This window comes from Chiloscyllium plagiosum, unplaced genomic scaffold, assembly GCF_037043375.1.
Source record: "Chiloscyllium plagiosum isolate Xiang-an unplaced genomic scaffold, Cpla_swu_hap1 HiC_scaffold_10, whole genome shotgun sequence".
Taxonomy (NCBI): domain Eukaryota; kingdom Metazoa; phylum Chordata; class Chondrichthyes; order Orectolobiformes; family Hemiscylliidae; genus Chiloscyllium; species Chiloscyllium plagiosum.
Window position 1 is genome coordinate 93282593 of NW_028270148.1, and position 12033 is coordinate 93294625.

Genomic DNA, 12033 nt, shown 5'->3' on the forward strand with positions numbered 1-12033 from the left:
CTCCAATCCATACTGCAGCTAGGACACCTCCCTTCGTTGAAAGATGGAAGCTAACTTTATCTTTGGTTCGTGACGTATGCATCTGGGCCCCAGCTGAGTATGCAGACAGTCAGCAGCACTTTCAACACTGGGGTGCACCTCCAAAAAAAATGGAGATGAAGGAGCAGCATAGAGTTCGACCAGCATCACCTTGATCTGGTACAAAGTAACCATGCAAGATGATCATTGCAGCAGCTGTAATGAATTTTTAGCCCTAACAGTGGAATTAAGAAACAGCAAAGGAGACACTAATCTAGTGGGAGCTGTCTGCAGATGCTGCTCAGATTCCTGATGTCCTCTAGAGGGTGCTAGGCAATCTGTATCTTATTCTTTCAGGAATTTGTGGTCATGATCAAATGGATAAGGGCTGTTTATTTCCTGCAAATTGTGGAACATCATGCGTTAGAAGCAGCAAGAGCATGCTGAACAGGTTGGTTAAAAATATTCACACAGCCCAATAGTAAGTGTTCCTACCTTAGGTTCAAGGTCCATGTTCAAGTCTGACCAGTACTGCAGGTGTGTGTCATAACGCAATCAACAAAGAAAAAGAAGACAAAAAATAAATCTTGTAGCACAGTGATAGTAGTGGCACCATTTGAAAAATCTAAGCCCTTTTATTTAATGGGCAGATAATGATCAGAAACTAGACAACAGGTGAGTTTAATTTGATTTTTACTCATGAGAATAATGTGTTTAATTCACTTGTACAACACATCCGGCGTTATCCTTATTTTAACTAATCCTTACCCTCATCGTTCTAATTGCAATTGCAAAAGTAATCTGCTTTGGTGTAAGACAAAGGATTCATCCCATGCACTGAGATGAACATTTTATAGAAAGTAAAGATTTTAACTTCTCTCCAATTCTAAGTTAAGGGAGTAATTTTAATCTGTTGTCCTATTAGCAGGTAAATCTGTGTCAGCCACCTGTCTGGTTGGCTTAAATAGCGTCAGCGGTTAAGTTCATTAATTAATAAAGGCTAAAAATGGCAAATTGCCAAGATTTATGGTTCAATGCTGTGCAACATTGTCAGAGAAGACCAGTTCCTGCAGTAGGGATTTTCAACACAGGAAAATTGGGAAAAATTGACAAATCAGTCAACCTCGTGAATCTTCATGGGCGACAATTGCAAGTGTAACCGACTAGGTGAAAATGGTACCTAGAAAGATCGAATACTGATTGAATTTTAATCTTTGCAAATTTAACCCTGACAGAACAACCCAAGATGCTGCATGGGTTACTCATGCTCCTAAGTAGCCATCTACTCTTTCCCTACGTTGGGAAAGCTAGAATTAACATTTCAAAGTTAACTGTGCACTGTTTTTCATTTTACTGCAATTAATGTGCCTCATTTTCGTACTTGCTTTAGTTTGACCACTCAAATCATTTGGACCATTTGTAACAATTCAAAATCAAAAGCATTTCATATGAAGGAAAACTACATGGTACAACTGGCATGTCAATAACTGACTGTTCCCATCCTCCCTATTTAACTTTTCTAATTATTATATTTTTGTATTTTTCAAAGACTGGAGGATTCTGCTGTGGCCAAAATGTTTTCAAAGATGTAGCATGGAACGGTAAATGAAAGAATTAGGCAAGTGTCTGTTTGGACCATCACATTTTTAATACCTACATTGAAGCATTTCTGTTTATCTCTAAAACAGTAATTAGTGGCACTTTGTCCTTCCTGACAATATGGCACCAGCTGGTCCCTCTGTGATTGGCAAATGTTAGACACATTGCTATTTTCCCTGTGTCTGCGGTGCTACAGGTTATGAATCGTTTTGTTAATGTTTACCAGTCTGAAGCAATCAGCCTGTTATTCATTATCTCAGTTAACAAGCACTGGAGCCTGCACAAGGCCCAATCTGTTTCTTGAAGAGATTGTTTAGGGTGCATAGAATATTTATTGGTCAAGCCAATTAATATCCCCTCATTGATTATCTAGGGAATTCCACTGAGTGGCAAGAGGACACCAAAATAAACATTTATTCCCCTTTGTGTCTCTAAGCTGAATGGATAGAGCATCACAAGCTTGGAGCTGCCATATGCTGTCAGTACAGGGTACTGCCGGGTTATAATGCGACTTGTTAGAGACTCACAGCCTGTCTATTCTCTGCGGTCATGTGGAGCAGCTGGGGGTTGGGGGTTGGGTGGTGGTGGTGAGGGGAATCAAACTGTAGCCACTCTCAGTGGGCGTGACAGTCTCATCTAAATAGCTGCACAGTTGAGCAATTCCATTGTTCCCTACAGGTCATTACATCTGCTCATTAACAGTCATAGCAAACGTGGAGAAAGAAAGGGCTGAAGCCCCAGAGAGCAAGGAATCCAAAATGCACCCGATGTCAATTGCAATTAATATCTAAACATGTCAGCTTGCTGATGACGTTTGTTGCTATTATCCTAGCATTAAGCAGTTTGGAGCCAGTTTATAGCCAGTCCAGTTTAGAGTCTGGTCAGTGATAGATCCCAGGATGGGAGAAAGTGAGGACTACAGATGCTGGAGATCAGAGTCAAATAGAGTGGTGCTGGAAAAACACAGAAGGTCAGGCAGCATCCGAGGAATAGGAGAGTTGAAGTTTCAAACATAAGCTCCTCATCAGGAAGGTGGTGGGGGAAGGGGGTCCCAAGGGGGCTGAGAGATAAATGGGAGTGTGGTGGGGCTGGGAGGAAGATAGCTGGGAATGCAAGAGGTAGATGAAGGTGATAGGCCGGAATGGAGGGTGGAGTGGATAGGTGGGAAGGAAGATTGACAGGTGGGACAGTTCAAGAGGGCGATGCCACGTCGGAGGGTTGGATCTGGGATAAGGTGGGGGAGGGGAGATGAGGAAACTGGTGAAGTTCACATTGATCCCATGTGGTTGGAGGGTCCCAAGGTGGAAGATGAGGCATTCTTCCACCAGGTGTTGGGTGGCTAGAATTTGTTGGTGGAGGAGGTGCAGGACTTGCATGCCCTTGGCAGAGTGGGAAGGGGATTTGAAGTGTTCAGCCACTGGACGGTGGGGTTGTTTAGTGTGTGTCCCAGAGATGTTTTCTGAAACGTTCCGCAAGTTTGCATCCTGTCTCCCAAATGTAAAGGAGACCACATTGAGATCAATGGACACAGTAGATGTCGCATGTGAGGTGCAGGAAAATCTCTGTTCGACGTAGAAAGATACTTTGGGGTCTTGGATGGAGGTGAGGGGGAAGGTGTGGGCACAGGTTTTACACCTCTTGCAGTGGTAGGGGAAGGTGCTAGGAGTGCTGGGTGGGTTGGGGGGGGAGGTGTGGACCTAACAGGGCGTCACGGAGGGAATGGTCTCTGTGGAACGCAGATAGGGGTGGGAAGGGAAATATATTTCTGGGGCAGAAATGGTGGAGGATAATGCATTGTATCTGGAGGTTGGTGGGGTGGAAGGTGAGGATCAAGGGCGTTCTGTCCTTATTGCAATTGGAGGGGTGGGGTTCAAGGGTGGAGATGCGGGAAGTAGAAGAGATATGCTGGAAGGCATTGTTGATCACATGGTGGGAGGGGAAAGTGCAGTCTTTGAGGAAGAAGCCATCTGAGATGTTCTGCAGTGGAATTAGTCCCCCTGGGAGCAGATTTGGGGAGACAGTGGAATTGGGAATAAGTGATAACATTTTTACCAGGGAGGGGGGTGGTGTGAGAAGGTCTAGTCCAATTAGCTGTTGGAGTTGGTGGGTTTGAAGTAGATGTCTATGTTAAGCTGGCTGCCGGAAATAGAGATGGAGAGGTCCAGGAAGGGGAGGGAGGTGTCTGAGATGGTCTAGGTGAACTTGAGGTCAGGGTGGAAAGTGTTCGTGAGGTTGATGAACTGTTTAACCTCCTTGTGGGAGTGCGAGGTAGCGCCAATACAATCATTGATGTAGCGGAGGAAAAGGTGGGAAATGGTACTGGTGTAGCTGCAGAAGTTGGACTATTCCATGTACCCAACGAAGAAGCAGGCATAGCTGGGGCGCATACAGATGTCCATGGCTACCCCTTTGGTCTGAAGGAAGTGAAAGGATTCGAAGGAGAAATTGTTGAGGGATGTTCATTGTAGGAGATACAGCAATGGTGATGTCGTTGAATGTCAAGGGGAGTTGGTTAGATTCTTTCTTGTTGACAGTTGCCATTATATGGTATTTCAATGTCTAAATATTAGTTGCACCTGTCAATCAAACCCTGAATGTTATTTAGATCTTGGTGTATACAGACACTGACTACTTCAGTATTTGAATTATTGTGAATGGTATTGAATAATGTGCAATCACTAGTGAACATCCTCACTTCATGAATTAGGAAGATCCATGATGAAACATAGACATATGAAATGATGTCAGGAGCTGAGTGGCACTGGTAGAACTAAAACTGAACATTGGTGAGCAGGTCATTGCTGTGTAAATACGGGTTAGTATCACACCATCCATCACTTTGCAAATGATCGAAAGTAGACTAATGGAGTAGTAATTGGCTTGATCAGTTTTGTAGTGGACAGGGCATAGCCTGGCAACTTATCACATTGTCCAATTAGAATCATAGAATCTTTACAGTGTGGAAACCAACAAGTCCACACCGACCCTCTGTAGAGGATCCCATCCAAACCCATTTCCCCAACCCTATTATTCTACATTTACCCCTAAATAATGCACATAGCCTACACACCCCTGAACACTATGGCTGATTTAGCTTGGCCAATTCACCTAACCTGCACAATTTTGGACTGTGGGAGGAAGCCAGAGCATCTGGAGGAAACCCATACAGACACGGGGTAAACGTGCAAACTCAAGACAGTCATCCGAGACTGGAATCGAACCTGGTTCCCTGGCGCTTTGAGGCATAAGTGCTAACCAATGGACCACCGTGCCACCATGATTAATATCAGTATTGCAGCTATACTGGAATAGCTTAGTTTAGGGGCACAGGTAGTTCTGGAGCACAGATCCTCAATATTGCATCTTTTGCAGGATGTAGTCATGGACCATACTGTTTTCTGCATCAGTACCTTCAGCCATTTGTTGATATCATGTGGAGTGAACCACAGTGTGAAAAATAGTATCTGAGATGTTGGGGCCTCAGAAGAAGGCTGCATGTGGTTGCAAGTGCTTCATTCTTGTCATTTGCATTGCTGGACTCCAATATTGTTGAAGACATTTATGGAGCCTCCTCGTATGGTTAGTTGTCCACCACTCTTTATGATAGAATGTGGCAGGTGTGCAGAATTTAGATCTGATTTGTTAGTTGTGGAATCACTTAACTGTATATACTGTTTTCACTGTTTAGCATGCATTTATGCCAATGTTGTTGATTCACAGGTTGACAGCTAACTTTTGGGTATGGTTGGTGCTGTTTGTGATATGCTGTCCTGCACTCCTCAGACATGGGTTCATATCCTGCCTTTGTGGTAGATTGAGGGATATGCTGGGACATGAGGTTACAGATTATGGTTGCGTATAATGATGCTATTGATGATTTCTGGTGATTCAAGGATGCCCAGTTTTCAGCCGCTTGATTCTTTTTTATTCTATCCTACTTAAATGGTCATAAGGCTACACAAGACCTTTGTCTCCAACATGACTGAGTGCTGGCCACTGCTACCAATACAGTCAGGTGCAGTAGCAGCTGGATTGGTGAGGGTGAAGCTAAGTAGGTTTTTTTTCATTGCTTTGGTTCATTTACAACTTGTGACAATTTCTGAGGTAGCTGCTTCCTTCAGGGCTTAGGCAGAAGCTACACAACACCAGGTTATAGTCCAACAGGTTTATCTGGAAGTGACTTCACTTGACAAAGGAGCAGTGCTCTGAAAGCTTATGACTTTAGGTAAATATATTGAACTATAACCTGATATTGTGTGAACTTCTTACTTTGTTCACCCCAGTCCAACACCAGCATCTTCACTACGGGACTTAGTCAGCTGGTTCAGTCATGGTGGTACCAAGCCCCTCTTGGTATGGACATTGAAGCATGTCACTGAGTAAATACTGTGCCCTTGACACCCTTATCAAATATCATTGAGGGCACCCCTTCAACCTTCACTGCTCCAAAGAAAATAACCCTCGCTCATGTAGTCTGTCCAGCCTGGGAAACATCCTGGTCAATCTTTCTCCAGTTCAGTCACATCCTTATAGTGACAAGACTGCATAAAGCCTCTAATTTTAGCCTAATCCACATCCTTTATTGATCCACCAAAAACCTCTCAGCTCCTGTATTCTACATCTTGACTAATAAAGGCAAGTGTAATTCATTTATCTGCTTTTGAACCAGTGCTCCCCTAACTTGATATGAATTAAAAATGCAATCATTTTGTAATTCCAGGTTATTTACATGTAACAGAAACAGGAAAGCAGCAGAGACAATGTGGATCAATTGCGCACTCCATTATGACAAATTACTGCTTCTCTCTCTTTATCCCATTTGTAAAGGTTTATTTGAAAACCAAGACCATCTTCAATGTGGATGCTATAATTGCCCACTTCTAGTCTACTCAATTCTATCCATTAGTTATTAGAGTATTCAAAATAATATTTGAACAATTTTTCAAAACATACTGACCTGAATTTTCCAATGGCCAGACTGTCATTATGCCAACATGGATAGGGGTTGTGCATGGGACCTTGTGGAAATCCATTGTTGTAGACTCTGGAGGAATTGTTCAGGCAGCTGAAGTTACTGCTGGACAATTCCCCATGCATGGGACTCACTGTACATCTTTATTTAAATCTGACACGTCAGAGGAAGAAAGGAAAAAGAAAACACAAAATGCTTGAGTTAAAAATGGCCAGAAATTAGTAAATATTATTGTCCAGTGAGTTAGGGTTATTTTATACACAAATATCAACAAGTTAACATGTTGGTAGAGCCAACAAATAGGAGGACAAATTGGTTTGAATGTGGAATGAACTGCCAGACGAAGTAGTAGATGCAGGTACAGTTTTAATGTTTAAAATGCATTTGGACAGGTACATGAATGGGAAAGGTTTAGAGGGCTATGGGCCAGACACAAGCAAATGGGACTAGATTAGTTCGGCAAACTTGGTCGGCACAGACAAGTTGGACCAAAGGGTCTGTTTCAGTGCTGGATGACTCTGAATCTCTATGAATCCAAGTGTTCCAAGTATTTAGACTTATTACATGTGAGAACTAGTAACATGCTATGAATTGCAAAGTTTTAAGGCTAATTAGTTTAAAGAATCAATATGTGATGGATGGTAGTTACAGGAAGTCTCAGATGGTAGTCTCAGATACAGTCACATAGATGGGTTAACTCCAGGAAAGGTAAGAGAGGTTGGCACCTAGTGCAGGTGTGTTCTGTGGCTATCCCCATTTCAAACAGGTATGCTGTTTTGGAAAATGTAGGGGGTGATGGATTCTCAGGGGAATGTAGCACAAACAGCCAAGTTTCTGGTACTGAGACTGGATCTCATGCAATGAGGGGTACGTCGGGTTCCAAGAGCTCAATTGTGTTAGAGGATTCTCTAGTCTAAGGTACAGACAGACATTTCTGTGGCCAGCAATGAAAAATCAGCATGGTGTGTGGCTTCCCTGGTGCCAGGATCAAGGATGTCTCAGAGAGGGTGCAGAAGTTCTCAAGGGGCAGAGGAGCCAGCAAGAGGTCATTGTCCACATTGGAACCAACGACGTAGGAAGGGAAAAGGTTGACATTCTGAATGGAGATTACAGAGAGTTAGGCAGAAATTTAAAAAGGAGGTCCTCGAGAGTAGTAATATCTGGATTACTCCTGGTGCTACGAGCTAGTGAGGGCAGGAAAAGGAGGATAGAGCAGATGAATGCATGGCTGAGGAGTTGGTGTATAGGAGAAGGATTCACATTTTTGAATCATTGGAATCTCTTTTAGGGTATAAGTGACCTGTACAAGAAGGACGGTTTGCACCTAAATTGGAAGGGGACTAATATACTGGCATGGAGATTTGCTAGAGCTGCTCGGAAGGATTTAAACTAGTAAGGTGGTGGTGGGTGTGAGGATGGGGGGGGATCCCAGGGAGATAATGAGGAAAGAGATCAATCTGAGACTGGTACAGTTGAGAATAGAAGAGAGTCAAACAGTCAGGGCAGGTAGGGACAAGGTAGGACTAATTAATTAACCTGCATTTATTTCTATGCAAGGAGTCTAACAGGGAAGGCAGATGAACTCAGGGCATGGTTAGGAACGTGGGACTGGGATATCATAGCAACTATAGAAATATGGCTCAGGGATGGGCAGGACTGGCAGCTTAATGTTCCAGGATACAAATACTACAGGAAGGATAGAAAGGGAGGCAAGAGAGGAGGGGGAGTGGCGTTTTTGATAAGGGATAGCATTACGGCTGTGCTGAGGGAGGATATTCCTGGAAATACATCCAGGGAAGTTATTTGGGTGGAACTGAGAAATAAGAAAGGGATGATCACCTTATTAGGATTGTGCTATAGACCATCTACTAGTCAGAGGGAAATTGAGAAACAAATTTGTAAGGAGATCTCAGCTATCTGTAAGAATAATAGGGCAGTTATGGTATGGGACTTTAAATTTCCAAACATCGACTGGGACTGCCATAGTGTTAAGAGCTTAAATTTGTTAAGTGAGTACAAGAAAATTTTCTGATTCAGTATGTGGATGCATCCACTAGAGAAGGTGCAAAACTTGACCTACTCTTGGGAAATAAGGCAGGGCAGGTGACTGAGGAGTCAGTGGAGGTGCACTTTGGGGCCAGCAACCATAATTCCATTAGATTTAAATTAGTAATAGAAAAAGATAGACCAGATCTAAAAGTTGAAGTTCTAAATTGGAGAAAGGCTAATTTTGACGGTATTAGGCAAAAACTTTCAAAATCTGATTGGGGGCAGATGTTCGCAGGTAAAGGGATGGCTGGATAATGGGAAATCTTCAGGAATGAGATAACGAGAATCCAGAGAAAGTATATTCTTGTTAGGGTGAAAGGCAAGGCTGGTAGGTATAGGGAATGCTGGATGACTAAAGAAATTGAGGGTTTGGTTAAGAAAATGAAGGAAGCATATGTAAGGTATAGACAGGATAGATCGAGTGAATCCTTAGAAGAGTATAAAGGAAGTAGGAGTATACATAAGAGGGGAAATCAGGAGGGCAAAAAAGGGACATGAGATAGCTTTGGCAAATAAAACTCAGGAGAATCCAGAGGGTTTTTACAAATACATTAAGGGCAAAAGGATAACTAGGGCGAGAATAGGGCCCCTCAAAGATCAGCAAGGCAGCATTTGTGTGGAGCCGCAGAATATGGGGGAGATACTAAACAAGTATTTTGCATCAGTATTCACTATGGAAAAGGATATGGAAGGTATAGAATGTTGAGAAATAGATGGTGACACCTTACAAAATGTTCATGTTACAGAGGAGGAAGTGCTGGATGTCTTGAAACGTGTAAAGGTGGATAAATCCCCAGGACCTGATCAGGGATGGGCAGGACTGGCAGCTTAATGTTCCAGGATACAAATACTACAGGAAGGATAGAAAGGGAGGCAAGAGAGGAGGGGGAGTGGCGTTACCCTAGATCACTGTGGGAAGCCAGAAAAGTGATTGCTGGGCCTCTTGCTGAGATATTTGTATCATCGATAGTCACAGGTGAGGTGTCGGAAGACTGGAGATTGGCTAACGTGGCCAAGGAACTATAGACCAGTGAGCCTGACGTCGGTGGTGGGCAACTTGTTGGAGGGAATCCTGAGGGATAGGATGTACATGTATTTGGAAAGGCAAGGACTGATTAGGGATAGTAATCATGGCTTTGTGTGTGGGAAATCATGTCTCACAAACTTGATTGAGTTTTTCAAAGAAGCAACAAAGAGGATTGATGAGGGCAGAGCAGTAGATGTGATCTATATGGACTACAGTAAGGCGTTTGACATAGTTCCTCATGGGAGATTGGTTAACAAGGTTAGATCTCATGGAATACAGGGAGAACTAGCCATTTTGATACAGAACTGGCTCATAGGTAGAAGACAGAGTGTGGTGGTGGAGGGTTGTTTTTCAGACTGGAGGCCTGTGACCAGTGGAGTGCCACAAGGATTGGTGCTTGGCCCTCTACTTTTTGTCATTTACATAAATGATTTGGATCTGAGCATAAGAGGTACAGTTAGTAAGTTTGTAGATGACACCAAAATTGGAGGTGTAGTGGACAGTGAAGAGGGTTATCTCAGATTACAACAGGATCTTGATCAGATGGGCCAATGGGCTGAGAAGTGGCAGATGGAGTTTAATTCAGATAAATGCGAGGTGCTGCATTTTGGGAAAGCAAATCTTAGCAGGACTTATACACTTAATGGTAAGGTCCTAGGGAGTGTTGCTGAACAAAGAGACCTTGGAGTGCAGGTTCATAGCTCCTTGAAAGTGGAGTCACAGATAGATAGGATTGTGAAGAAGGCGTTTGGTATGCTTTTCTCTTATTGGTCAGAGTATTGAGTATAGGAGTTGGGAGGTCATGTTGTGGCTGTACAGGACATTGGTTAGGCTACTGTTGGAATATTGCGTGTAATTCTGATCTCCTTCCTATCGGAAAGGTGTTGTGAAACTTGAAAGGGTTCAGAAAAGATTAACAAGGATGTTGCCAGAGTTGGAGGATTTGAGCTATAAGGAGAGGCTGAACAGGCTGGGGCTGTTTTCCCTGGAGCGTCGGAGGTTGAGGGGTGACCTTATAAAGGTTTACAAAATTATGAGGGGCATGGATAGGATAAATAGACAAAGTCTTTTCCCTGGAGTCGGGGAGTCCAGAAGTAGAGGGCATAGGTTTAGGGTGAGAGGGGAAAGATATAAAAGAGACCTAAGGGGCAACTTTTTCACGCAGAGGGTGGTACGTGTATGGAATGAGCTGCCAGAGGAAGTGGTGGAGGCTAGTACAATTGCAACATTTAAAAGACATTTGGTTGGGCATAAGAATAGAAAGTGTTTGGAGGGATATGGGCCGGGTGCTGGCAGGTGGAACTAAATTGGGTTAGGATATCTGGTCGGCATGGACGGGTTGGACCGAAGGGTCTGTTTCCATGCTGTATATTTGAATGCCTCTATGACTCTAAGCGAGTTAAAGCAAACATAGCATTCATTAGTTGCTTGCAATTACATTAGGGGCTCCTGCGGTGCAGTGGTAGTATCCCTATGTCCGAGTCAGTGGTCCTCAGTTCAAGTCACGCCTGACCCAGAGACCTACAATAACAACAACTCTGAACTAATTGTTTAGAAATTCCAAGAATTACAGCATTGTGGTGGCCATTCAGCCCAACTGATCTACAACGGTGCTTATATGCAGCACAAGCTTTCTATCACTCTGCTTCATCTATCAACATGTCCCTTAATTCTCTTATGTGTTTATTTTACACTGCCTTAAATAAATCTGTTCTAATTACCTCAACAGCTGATGGTGGTAGAAAGCTCCACATTCTAACCATTGTCTGGCTGAAGAGGTTTCTCCTCAATATTTTACTGGATTTATTAGTTAAATAACAAAATTTCAATTTTTACCTCTTCATTTTAAAACCAGTCTGTCTTAGCCCATGAAGCTTTAGGAGATAAAGTAATTTCTAAAAATATTTTCTATTAGAGATAGATTATATAAGTAATGTGATTCGATTGGTACTGAGTGAATATTAATCTCTGACAAAATCCTGCATTCTGAGAGCGTCATTTGATTTTCAGAAATAATGAAAACAAGGATTCTTAAAGGGACCATGCAGTGCAGTACTACGTATTGTTTTGTGAAAAACATATATTTACCATGCTTTTTCCCTACATTTTCTTGTGTTCTTCGATCTTGAATCGACATATTTAGGAGCAGTCTAAATATTCAAAACTCTTGTAAATGTACAGGAATGTACTACAGAAGATATGAAAATACAAGAAGGGGTGGCACGGTGGCACAGTGGTTAGCACTGCTGCCTCACAGCGCCAGAGACCCGGGTTCAATTCCCCGCCTCAGACGACTGACTGTGTGGAGTTTGCACATTCTCCCCGTGTCTGTGTGGGTTTGCTCCGGTTTTCTCCAAAAATGTGCAGG

The 12033-nt window shown here is 43.0% G+C and overlaps 1 long non-coding RNA gene across 1 annotated transcript in view; it reads left to right on the forward strand.

Annotated features, from left to right (window-relative positions):
• Positions 1-488: 488 nt before the first annotated feature.
• The window catches only part of LOC122553243 (uncharacterized), a 36470-nt gene continuing 24925 nt past the window's right edge, over positions 489-12033 (forward strand). Inside the window, exon 1 of the long non-coding RNA XR_015758310.1 lies at positions 489-693. This is a non-coding gene — a long non-coding RNA (uncharacterized LOC122553243). The remainder of the gene's footprint in view (positions 694-12033) is intronic.